The sequence below is a fragment of the Cynoglossus semilaevis genome, chromosome 6, assembly GCF_000523025.1.
Source record: "Cynoglossus semilaevis isolate Cse_v1.0 chromosome 6, Cse_v1.0, whole genome shotgun sequence".
NCBI classification, from domain to species: Eukaryota; Metazoa; Chordata; class Actinopteri; order Pleuronectiformes; family Cynoglossidae; genus Cynoglossus; species Cynoglossus semilaevis.
Genome location: NC_024312.1, coordinates 13,731,636 through 13,744,362, shown reverse-complemented (window position 1 = coordinate 13,744,362; position 12,727 = coordinate 13,731,636). Strand labels below are relative to the sequence as shown.

At 39.5% G+C, this 12,727-nt stretch overlaps 1 long non-coding RNA gene across 1 annotated transcript; it reads right to left on the bottom strand.

Moving 5' to 3' along the window:
• Positions 1-228: 228 nt before the first annotated feature.
• LOC112487113 (uncharacterized) lies at positions 229-915 on the bottom strand. Its single transcript, XR_003049900.1, has 2 exons — positions 845-915; positions 229-597 (listed from the first exon to the last, which is right to left on the bottom strand). It is a non-coding gene; the product is annotated as an uncharacterized LOC112487113 (long non-coding RNA).
• Between the last annotated feature and the right edge of the window lie 11,812 nt (positions 916-12,727).

Genomic DNA, 12,727 nt, shown 5'->3' with positions numbered 1-12,727 from the left:
TTTTAATTGGACTCTGTTGTGGTTTCACAGTTATGGTTGAATTCATTTTAATCCAGTTGGACAGAGACTGAACAAGTTTGATCAAATTTAAAAATAATTGGTTTGATTTCGACCATAAACCAGTTTAGACCGGCACTAACCAGTTTGTTGAGTTTAAAATGGTCTAAACTTTTTGTTTTCAGTTGAAACTGACAGTTTAAACCCAGTCCAGCATTCAGAGGTCTGTTAAACCTGGGTTCTGACACTTCAGCCTCGTCTGAGTCGGAGACTTTTGAACCAGTTTGACAGCGGTTTCAACAGCTCGACACGTCTTGAACTGAGAGTTTCAAACCAGTTTAAAAACCTGAGGAATTTCGTTGATCCAGGATACGTCAAGAACCAGCTTCAGGTCAAAGTCCTGGCCGAGGCCCTGACACCCTGTCGCCTCCAGGGGCACTGTTTTCTTCACTGATGTGCTCCTTAGAGAAACATATCCAGTGTCGAGGGTTCGATTCCTGATTGTCCACACAGAGGCACTGATCACCAGGGAGTCACAGAGGGAAATAGGACTCAACTTTGTGAGAGTTTAAAGGTCGAGTGGGCGGGGCTGGAAGTCTTCTGCGAAGAATAAACAGGAACTTTTTAAGTAATATTTTTTCCATCTGTTTGGTTACAGTTTCCTTTCAACTTTTATTGAGACTAAATTTATTTTCAGCATTTTTTCTGAGTATTGGCAATTTTTTAGCCACATTCGATCTTTTTTTGGCTAATCTGAAACTGACTGGATTCTGGCTCATTTTTAGCTGTTTTCCTCTAAAATCATCAAGTTTCTCTCTGGAGTTTGGACGTAGTAAAGTGATGGTACCTGTTGGGGGCGGCTGTGGCTGTGGCTAAGTTGGGGTTGGGGCTGCAGGGGGGGGTGCGGGGGGGGGGGGGAGCGGGGGGGGGGGGGGGCCGCGCGGGCGGGGGGTGGCGGGGCCGCCCCCCCCCCCCCGGCCCAGACGAACCCCAGGACAGGCCACTCCCACTCCACTCTGTTCCCTCTGAAGGAGGGACCAGCACAAATACAAGGGGACCGACTGACTGCAAAATTAAAAGCCCCCACCATCATCATCATCAGCAGCAGCAGCAGCAGCAGCACCTCCTTCCGTCTCCCTCCCCTCTGTGCTGTCTACACCTCCACACCACACCTCCTATTTTCTTTCAATCTGCTGCAGTTTTGGTGTGTAAACTGCTGGACTGAGAAACATGACGATGTTTGATTCGATCAAAATTCATCAAAGACTTTCGAGAATAAAGGAATCCTTTCAATAATGTTGTATGGTTAAATACAGACAGTGGGTTACGGTGGATTTACAGTAGTGTCTGCTCTCTACTTCTTTGGAATTCACTGATAAAGACAAAGCAGAAGAAGAAGAAGAAGAGATTTGCATTCTTTACGTAGAAGAATCAGAAACTGGCTTTGCCTGTTGTATAGAACCTGAAGTTTTCTTGGCAGGGAAATGAAGAAAGGGCAACTTAAGCCAAGATAGACAATGAAGCAGAGTGGAGAAACATGCCAAAGATTGCCGGGGCAATTCAGTTCAGAGGCTCATTTTTCCAAAATGATTCACAGTGAAAAAAGCACGTCCCTGTCCTCAGATGAACTTAGTGTGCTTACTGTCAGTTTTACAAGGAAGCAGTGAGAGAGGGAGGGGTGTGCACAGTCTCACACCCTAGTACTTGTGCACACACATACACACACACACACATGACCAGCCATTGCTGCAGATTCTTTGCTCACAGAGGAATTAGGTCATGCACATAAAATCTCCACAGAGAGAGAGAGAGAGAGAGAGAGAGAGAGAGATAGAGAGAGAAATACAAACAGTACGTGAGGGCAACAGTTTCAAATATATTATAATATATGTAGGAAATATATATTTGATCGTCAAACTTCAGCTCCTTGCATTTAGAAATGTTTGATCAAAACACATCATGTTTTTTTGGGAGCATTCCCATTTCCTATTGTGAAATATAAAGTTAATTTTCTTTTATTATACTTTTTTAAGTGATGTTTTCAATATTGTGGAATAATGATGTAAATGATGTAGTTTAGCATAAAACCCTTGGCATCTTTATGATTATTATTTAATGTAGTTTATATACTGTGTTCTAAAAGTCAAATGGAGGAGATGCTGAGTATTTTTATAATTTTTTATAATGTACTTTCAGTGTTGCTACAGGTGAGAAAAGTAAAGGTCCTGCAATTTGAGCATTTTGTTTTTACACTCTATGGAAGCAGGCACAGGAAAAAACAACTGTCTTTACATGTTGACATTTGTCTCACGACAGTGAAAAAAATATCACAGTTAATAACCTTCACTGTTTCATTCTATACTTTTAAAAAATACATTTACTGACAAAAACTCAATGTTTTTTATTTTTTATTTTTATTTTTTTGTTTTTTACATTTACTAGAAAAGCTTTTTGACAGGAGGAGCACCACACAGGGCGACTGCACCTCTGTAGCTTCTCCTCGCTTTGGTTGTGAATAGGCTCCTTACATGGACACCTGCTATAATAGGACTCAAGATGGCAGCCTGCAGCTGGTGTGACGCAGGCTCCCCACTTCCCTCCTCTTTGTTTGCCCATGCAATTTGCTTCTTTAGCTTGTAATATTTAAAACTGTCTGCCAGAGTCTTCTGGAATATATCTCTAGATTTGAATTTTCCTAAGGAACGGGAGTGTTTGTATGGTGAGGGGGTTAAAAGGTTTTTATTCGTCTTATTTTAAGACAAATAAAAAAGACAATTAAATCAGAAAAACAAACAAAAGAAAAGCAGATTTATATCTCCAGAGACAACGCTGCAAAATTGTCCTAGTGGAGTTCCCACCAGAGACTTCAGGAATTCTGGGGGATGAACTGAAATAGAGTTGTATTAAAATGTTCTCTGAGTTTTGGACAAATAAAAAATGAACTCAGTCAAAACCTAATAGAAGAAGTTTCAGATTTGGTTAAGGATTTGATTCTTACTTTGATTTTAAATGCATTATTTTGGAGAACTGAAAAACCTGAACAAACATAGTTCAACACAAAGGCAAGTTGTGTCTTCTTATTATAGACTTATTTATAATTCCAGTTACTCCAATCAGACTTATTTTGATAATATAAAATCTTTCTAAAAACTATTTGACCTATCTTCAGATTTTTGTTTTTTTTAAATTTTATTATTTATTATTTTCTGTTATTCAAAATTGAAAAATAAATTCGACAAAGTCAATATGTTTCTTATTATTCCAAATGTGTTGATTGAGACAAGCTGCATCCCAAGTAAATTAACTTTTGACATCATCCAGAACAATTCAATTGGCACGTTTAATACTTTTAACACCTGGTTAATTCCAACCATCGGTCGGAGTCATAAACAGCATGAACTTCTTCTATTATTGAATAAATATTCATTAAAAAAAGATGCTGAGATTGATGGCAGTTAAAGCAGCTTTTTTTGCGAGACGTGTTTCTGACACACACAGCTCAGACACAGTGGCTTTGTGCATCTGTGTGAATTCTAGGTTTGTAATGAAAACCCAGGCGAATCAAACCAGGCAAAATTGTAAGGAATTTTGTTTTTTATTATGTGAATGATTTGTTTTTTTCATATATTTTAATTTTTTTGTGAAAGATTTCCTATGAAAAGAAATTACATGTGAATGTGTACCTTTCACTCTGATATAAACTTTTGTTTCACACAAATGAATCACCCGCCATAATTTTACTGGAATATTATGCAAAGATTTCATTCATTATTTCATCTATCACTTACAAAGTCTGCAGAGAGTTTTGGGTTACCATGAAGAGTCCAAATACCAACAGTCACCTGTATTACAGACAAAGAACGACGCAGCGGTGCAGTGTGGCAGGAGTGCCATGCACAATACAAATATTTGCCGGTTAAGCCTCAGAGAATAATTAGTTCTTGTATTAAACAAACACGATGCATTATGGTACACAGAAAAAAAAGGTCTGCATGGTTCCACAAGGAACATCTATGTGCCCGCACTCAACCTGCTACCACTGAGGGTAAATATTTGCACAGCTGTTTCGTTTTTCAGCAGAAATAAAATGAGATCCAAAAAGTTATCTCTGAACGACGAACTGAGAGCAGACATAAACCAGCAAATTTGTAGGAAAAAAACATTTCTGTTGTTGTTTTTAATTTTCACGGCCTGTTCTGGGACGGTGCCCAGAACTGCATCCAGTGATTGTCAGATGAATGTTTTAACTAAAGGGAAACTAAATATAGACAAAAGCTCTGCACAAACAAACCCAACAACAGGACAGTCATGCCACATCTACACAAAAATACACAATCCAGACGCACTTTGGATTTGTTGGTGCTTTATACAAAAAAAAAATTAAAGACAAAAAAAAAACATTAAAAATAATAATTGTGTGTTTGTGTAGTTTGGATATGAATGTGAACCAGGTCTTAGTGTCAAAATGAATTTGGCTATATTTATGAATCATTTAAATAATGATGCATACAACAACAATAACCATGGTACAAAAAAAAAACAAAAAACTTTTCAATGTTCGTCTCTCATTTTATCACAAACTGTAATTGTCATTACACCGCACCAGCACACCCACCACAGATATTGCCTCTTGCGTTAGTTATTATCCGAATGCACATTAAAGTCATGGTAATGTGTCCTGTGTGTTGTAACCTGACAATTATTACCCAAATGTTTTATGTTTTTAATAATTTCATGCACAGTGAAGGTCAGTCTGACCTGACAGCACCATTTATGTGTTTTATTTCTATTTTAGCACCTTTTTTTCACTGAGCTGATTTTTCTTCATCTTTTCCTGCTTCACTCACCTTATCCTGTCCTAAAACAAACAAGTGCTTCTAATCAAAAAGAAAGTGCAGCAATAAAACAAACAATTCACACAACCCTGCCCAGATCCTTTATGATGTGGTCTGTGATTATCACACACAGCACACAGGTATCAATAACAGCCTTTTATCTTCCTTTTAAACGACTAAAGCAGGTATGCTCAAGGTCTGGTGCAAGGACCACAAGTGGGCCTCGATCACATTCTCTGGGCCCTGACTTGAATTTGTATTTCTTATGGATCAGAATAAAAAACAATAAAATACACAGTTGTAATTTTATTTTTCCCTCACCCTGTTTCACAAGTGTTGTGTCAAGTGCCTGAGGCACGAGTCTACAGTAAGTGACAAAGCTGTGTTTTGTGGCAGATCAAAGCCTCAGACGAACAACAGAAATCAGTACGGAAAAATACCACTATTTCCATTTACCAGAGGTATTCCAGCTCTAAACCACTAGTTTAATATCTGTCTTCTCCAGTGACGCCTAAACAGAATCATGAGTTAGCGAGGTACGTTGTTTGAGTCAAAAACTCCTAAGACAGATGTTGTATTTATATATTCGATCGACTGAATTGACAGTTTCTCAGACGCCTCTATCAACTGGAACAGGTTTCAGCTGTATGTCTTTGTAAGTGTAACGCTGAACAATTAAAAAAAGTGTTTGGTCCAGTTCCATCATTTTTGTCATTTTTCATCACTGGGATTAATTGAATTCTGTGATTTGAAGATTTGAAGAGAAATAGCTGTATTTGTTTATTTTCATGAATACATTTAAAAAAGCAACATTTTATTTCTCTAATATGTGCTGCATAATATAATAAAACATTATAAGAAAGTATGAGTATATAATTAATCAACTTAATTAACATGCTGTACTGTACTGTGTTTGAAATACCTAAAAGGAATTGTATTTTATTTATTTATTTTTATTTTTTGGATATAATTTTAGACACCCATTAAACAAAGGGCGCAGGATGAGGTATTGCATCATGATACCTACAAAAAAATGACTGAAGGATATTAATAAAATCGCGTGACAAATTAAATGAATATATTGATAGTACTTGTTTAGGGCTTTTAATTGGTTTCCATGTGTTAAACCAGTGCAGCCTGAATGTTTTCCTCTCCCTCTCTCCGTGTGTTTTTGGTTGTGTGGTACTGTAGTAGTTCCAACTAACACAGTAAGAGTTTGTGTTTATGTTCCATGTCAAGTGCAGCGAAAGGAACAATAGAAAGTTGCCGTGGACTCACCATAACAACGTCATGTGCTCGGAGCCTGTCTCCTCCTCGTGAGTCCAGGGGAGGAACTGAGGGGGAAACAACTGCAAACATGAAGGTATTCTCCGCTCCGTGCGCCTCTGCTGCCAACTGTTGTTCACCATTCGGCACAAAAACCCAAGTGACGGCATCCGAGTCTTTCTGCGTGAAGTGTGCGTGTCGCACAAGTCCGAAAGTGATCCGTGTTATAATCTGGGAGGTGGGATGAGGACGGGATTATACACATCAGAGAGAAAGCTCTTCATCTGCTCCATCCGCTGCAGCGCCAGCTCCTCTGTCCCCAATAAATATCTGTGCACGGCTGCTCCGCATTTGACTCATCATCCGAGCATCAAAGCTTGGCTGCGACTTATTAGCAGCAGAGCCAACGTTGGTGGGGAAACAAAACATTTATCTGACCCACTTTCCTTTATTAGAATGGTCTCTGGGCTGAGTTCACACGTTGTTAAAAGTGCAGGGAAGAGTGGCTCCAGAGGTTTTAGGGTTCATCTCAGCAATGACGTCCTCACTGTGCAAATGTGTGCAGCTCACTCCAATCTGGCTGCAAGAAAAACAAATCAATTCATATGGGAAGAGAAGAGGAAAAACTGGAGAGAGCCTGCAAAGTCAGGAGACTAACTGGGATGCACTTATAACTTAGTTTGAATGAATTCAGACTAAGTGAAAACAAAAAATCATAACAAAATAAAAGTAATACTAACAAACATTTTCTAAGTTCTTCTGCAAGATGTGTTTTCATCAGAGAATACCGTAATATTGAATACCAGAAATCATGTGTCTTTCAAATGTTCTTTTAAGCTAGAACACACCTTGTAGTCAAGTTCAAACAAAATGATGAAGATGTGATGTTTGCTCTTCATCTTTAAATGTTAAAAAAACCTAACCTTCAGTGATCCACGTCCCTACAGGTTTTACTTATTAAATTAAGACACCTGTGGAAATCATAACATCTAGAATATTTTACCACCCTCATATTTTCTCACGACATAACTGGAGGTGTACAGATTCAGATTCAGATTCAAATTCAGTAGATCCAGTAGTAGAGTTTACAAAGTCTGACAGTGAATTAACCAGTCGCCCCCTACTGTGCATCAACGTCTTAGTAAGAGCATGTAGAGCTATGGTTCTCAAACTTTATTAGCCATTCCAAACTTTGATCAAATGGATATTTTCAAGCCCTACCTGCGCCTGTCACCCCAACAGAATCTTGACAAATTACCACCAAGTAACTAATATATTTTATAATGAATAAAAATCAATAACATCAAATAACACAACGAGAAAAGAGAACAGCAGTTGTACCATTGTCACTTGTCACACGTTTGTCACGCTCCAACTATCATGTCTTCATTCCCCACCAGTGGGGCCCGCCCCACACTTTGAGACACACTGATGTTAAAGGAACATGCTGTAGTTTTTTGTTGACATTAAAACACGGGTGGTATTTAGTTTGTCCTACCTTAAGTGCAAACATAGAGACATGTCAATACCTGACCTGTGACGTCAATAAAATATGAGCAAGTGATTTGTGCCGCCACAAGAATGTACATAGGAACTTAATTTTGCAGAATAATTTCCATGGACCAACTACTGCATTTTAATTACACCATAATTAGCTTCTAGAAATAATTAAAGTAAGGTGAAGCTGAATGAACCTCTTCTATGTTGAATTTCCTCTGCATTTCACATGTCAGCCGCCCTCTGGTGAGAACAGATTCTCTGTGCTTTCTTACTATGAGCATTTTCAGAGAAAGCTATTTCTGAACTTATATGTCATTCGCTAAGTGTTTCTGGAAGAGGGCTGCATATAAATATCACATTCTGCCAGCACAGCAGTCAACTTCATACTGTATGGGCCTGTGTGTTTATGGCGATGAAGCAGTCGGGTCACTCCACACGTTTGCAGACTGACTGATTGGCCTCGGGGACGCTTTAATGGGGACTTGAGTTATCACTCAGAATGACGCTCATCTATCCTGCTCTGCACCTGTTGCCTGGTCTCCCTTTTCAGCACCAAATACTTGACGGACTGTAAAACACTTCCTGCAGCGACTTTTCTGCCTGGTCACAAAAACAAAATTTACCCAGCAACATATTCTGCTCAGACCCCAGACCGCTTCTCCCTCCTGAAAGCTGCTATTAATATGAAGTGCCTGCGGCTGTGGGGTGATTCATGATTCTGTGAAGCCTCGTCGAAATTCATGTCCATTTTGCTCTGTGGCAGCGCAGGCAACACAACCCTGTTGACCCTGTCCTGCCTGGAGACATGGGTAATGAGATTAGCTGCGCATGAGTATGAGCGGAGTTTGTGACGTGTCCTCTCGTGACTGTGTGCCACTCAGCTTTCATGCTTTGCAGCATGTTCATGTGACACAACCACCACAACTCTCAGAGCGGGGATTACAGGCCAGGGTGACTGGGTTCACACAGCAGCTAGCTCAGGGCAACAGAGAGACACCATCAGCTGCTGCCAAATGAAATCACATTACATTTCTGAGTGTTTCCAGAACTGCCTCTGACTTCTAATGTATTTTCTGTAATAATACGTAGGAAGAGTGATTTGTTTAATGTTGCTGTTTTTTCCCCCATGTCATTTTTTCGTGTTTGCACAGTCGTTCTTTACTGTGAAAGCAAAGCTCTATGATTCTTTCTGGGGAAAATAAGTTTTGTTTACATTATTAACTGTTATTTACATTGAAACTTCAAATAAAAACCAGTCATTAGGCTGAACAGTAAAACCCTGAGGAATATTATGTGAAGTTAAAGTGACATTTATTTGTTATGCATGCAATATATTGATCAAAAACAATTGACCAAATCCTTACATTTTAAACAACCAATATTTTATAGTCTATTTTTAGAATTTTACCAACATTTTTTAATCAAAAAAGTTCAATGAGTCAGTGCTACTATTGGTTTTTAGAAACAGAGAAAATGTGTATTTATTTGTTTTAAATGCTTTTTTTTCCAATTGAACCGACTTAGAAAGAAAATGTCAGACAGTCAAGTCCATTTTTTAATCTTTAGTACAATTACATTTTTCTTCATTCGGATATTTGACTGGGAGATTTCCAAAACCTGAGGTCAGTCATATTAAGATCCATTTGGTGTTAGTTCGAAGGCAGTTGTATTGTTCAATTGTATCATCAACATCACAGTCATCTGACTGATGCGTCTAAGTAGAACAGTGATAATAGTCAGTGGAAGAAATGAGAGATGTAACGGTCAATAAGGTCAGTGAGTTCCTTCTTAATTTACTGCAAACGTTTCCACTTTGGTCAAATCCCCATCTCCATATTTCTTTCTCTTAACGACATTGCAGAACATTAATTAACATTTGAAATTACATCTGTAATATGATGCAACACACACACAGTTATGAATGTGAACTGTCCACCAAAATGTAATCAGACATGAACAATGCGGCTGGTGGTCTGAACGTAGCCTCTGTGTGTGGACCACTGACATGGACTCGTCCCACAGACAGACTCTAGAAGCCCCACTTCCCCCTTTGACACCCAGATGTCTGGCAGCTCCAGACACAGACAGGGGGACAAAGACACACCTGTGATCCTGCGTGGTAAATCAAACCGCCACTGTGGACTTGATGCTGAGCATGTTCAGCCTCGGTTATTTTATTAACCACATACTGACCTCTGGATCGTAACAGTCACACGACATTTAGCCGTATTAAGCTCTGTGTTATCAGTGGACACGATAGTCAGATAGGCCTTTCACGCGACGACTAACGATCGTTAGGGAATTTCATATTTTATAATGAATAAATCATTCCCCACCAGTGGGGGCTGTTTTTTTTTTACAATTAAAAAACATGACCACGTCAAATCAAATATTCTGAAGTTTGGTATTACAAATGATGGTTGTTGTTACTGTACAAATAATATAATTGTAAATAAAAAATCAAGTCTTAAAAAACATCTGCTTAATGGCAAGACCTTTGAGGCAGGGTTGCACTGTTAGACCATGTTAAAGGTTTTTTTTTTCTCCCATCACAGCAGCTCCCGTTATCCATCCTCTTAGATAAACACAAATTAAACACGATTGCTCTTTAATCCAAAGTCACTCCAACAGTTCGAGGATTCAGAGACCACATGTCCTCATGCTGCTCCTTTTACGCTGCTTCACACAATGAATCTCTTATTCTGCCTGATTAAAAGTCCAGACAAAACATGTTTGCAAATGCAAAACCACTTTAAGTTTAGATTAAGGATTATGACTTACTTTTCTCTCTGCCTTTTCTCATATTGAATGGACTTTGTCATCGTCCGTAAGAATGTGAATTCCAGCCATGGGGTAGGTGACAAGGTTGCCTGTGAATGTGGGGAGATGTTTTGCTTCAAATGCTCCCTGACCCAAGACTGTCTGGAGGCTCTTTGCACACCACCATAGTTATTTGTAAACACAATCCCTTTGCAAAGTTCTCCACGCTTACCCTCCACCCTCTGTGTGAATAATGCCTCTGTGCACAAAGAGACCTTTCTCACTGCTCCGTGGCCTTCATGTTGATGTTCTATATGGGTAAAAAAATACCAGGCTACATCTTTTTTATCTCCAGAAAGCCTTCTGTAGAGACTGTGTGGCAAAAGTGAGAGTTAACAGGGCAATAGTTGGTGCCCGCACCATTCAAATCACCACTTCTTCTCCCTCTCTGGAGCTGGCACACCCTGAAAACTTGGCCATCAGTGAATGACAATTTTCAATCTCACGTTCACCCCTAGTGCCAGTCAGTTAACTTTCAGAGCTGCCTCCACTAAAAAACATGTTCATTAAAATCCCAGCAGGAGCCCTTACATGGGTTTCACCCTGTTCTTTGACAGATCCTTGAATGACTCAATATGAGTCTGGATTTGTAACCTGCAAGGGCTTAAGGAAAACCCTGGGAGACAATGGCAACAGAGGCAAAGCTGCACAGCCTCCAGTCTAAANCCCCCACCCCGGAATCTCAGTGCACTGGGCAGCTCGGAGTGTTGTTAGCGGGACTAGTAATTAAACAGTGCTGCCTCTCAGTTTCTGCAGAACCATAGGGGGAGTGTCTCCGTGAAATGTACTCTTCATCCTGAGTCCAGATGGCAGCTGATGAGGGATTATCTGGTGGCAGAGACGTGGCATACTCCCCACCATAATCTTCAATTAGTTCAGTTCATGGTGATATGTGGGGGGGGGACCTGGCACTTCCCTTCCCACGCCATCTTGATAAGCAGTGGATGTTCGACCTCTGACATTGGGCCAATTGTTACGTATTAATACTTTTGCCCAGTTTTATAATTTTATTTTATTCTTTTATTTTTATTCATTTGGTGGATGACAAAAATTTAATTTTCACTTTTTTCCACAGTAAACTATGAATAAATATCTCGTCTGTATGCAAATGATGATGTTAGCCATGACTCCACATATACAGTATATAATAACATGTACACACAGCTGCAATGTGAGTCACAGCTCCAATTACAATCAACATAATTGGTCATTTTTTGGCATTTTTTTGCCTACAATCTTTCTGTGTGTCATAGCTTTAGTCACTACACTCAGACAAGAAAATGGCTTCAGGTGATCAGCTCACATTGCATCACATCCTGGGTATGAAATGTTAGGCATGTCCTGATAGTTAGTATATAACAATAATAACAGCAACCACAACAACAATAATAATGATGATGATGATGATGTCTGTTTGCTGTTACAGAAAATAGTAGAGTAGAATAGCAGTGATAATTTATTTAAATGTAATCAATTACACCTAATTTCCTGGGAGGCTTTCTACATGGCAGCAGTTAAACATTTTTTTTAATTATATCTGCTTATTACCGATAATTACTGTAGGTAGTTGTGTCTAATCTAATCTCTAAACACAGGTGTGTTAGTTATTTATTATCCAATTTACTACGAATGCAATGGACACACATGTCCATGAACTGACTGAGAACTATGGAACCTACGCACTTAATTTACAGCAGCAAATAAATGTTTATAGAGCACAGGAAAAATGCCAGTAGTGGCTCGTCTGTCTCCGTGATTGAGTAACTATCAGACCAATGCAGAAAACACTTGGCAAAGCTGGGACAGAGCAGCTATTTTTAACTTAATTACACGTTGTTTCTTTGACAAAAATGACTCTAATATCCAGGGCACACAGGTTTAAACTTAGTCCTGTAAAAATGCAAAGTATTACAAACACGATCATCTTCTCACAGACTACGCTGCGAACTGTCTGTGCGCTAGTTTAGTCGAAGGTGCACAGCAGGTCAGGTTACTTTATTGTAGGAGGTGTAAAACCACAGCAACACCCATGGGGTGAGTCACAGTTATGTGCAGAAGGGTCATCTCAGGTAAAGCAGTCACGTGGGTTCCCATGGCACTTCAGGTCTGGCACTTTATCCCATTAAGTGCTGACAAAAGCTGGCCCATATGTTGTGCACTGCAACAAAGTCAGCCTGACACTGACATAAGGCCAGAAGTGCCGTGTGACAAACAGGGCGGGTGACTGACCCCGGTTTACCTGCGACCTGCATTTTAAGGACACGTCTAAAAAGCAGTGTGTGCAGCCAAGTGTTTTCCGTGGTTGAGTG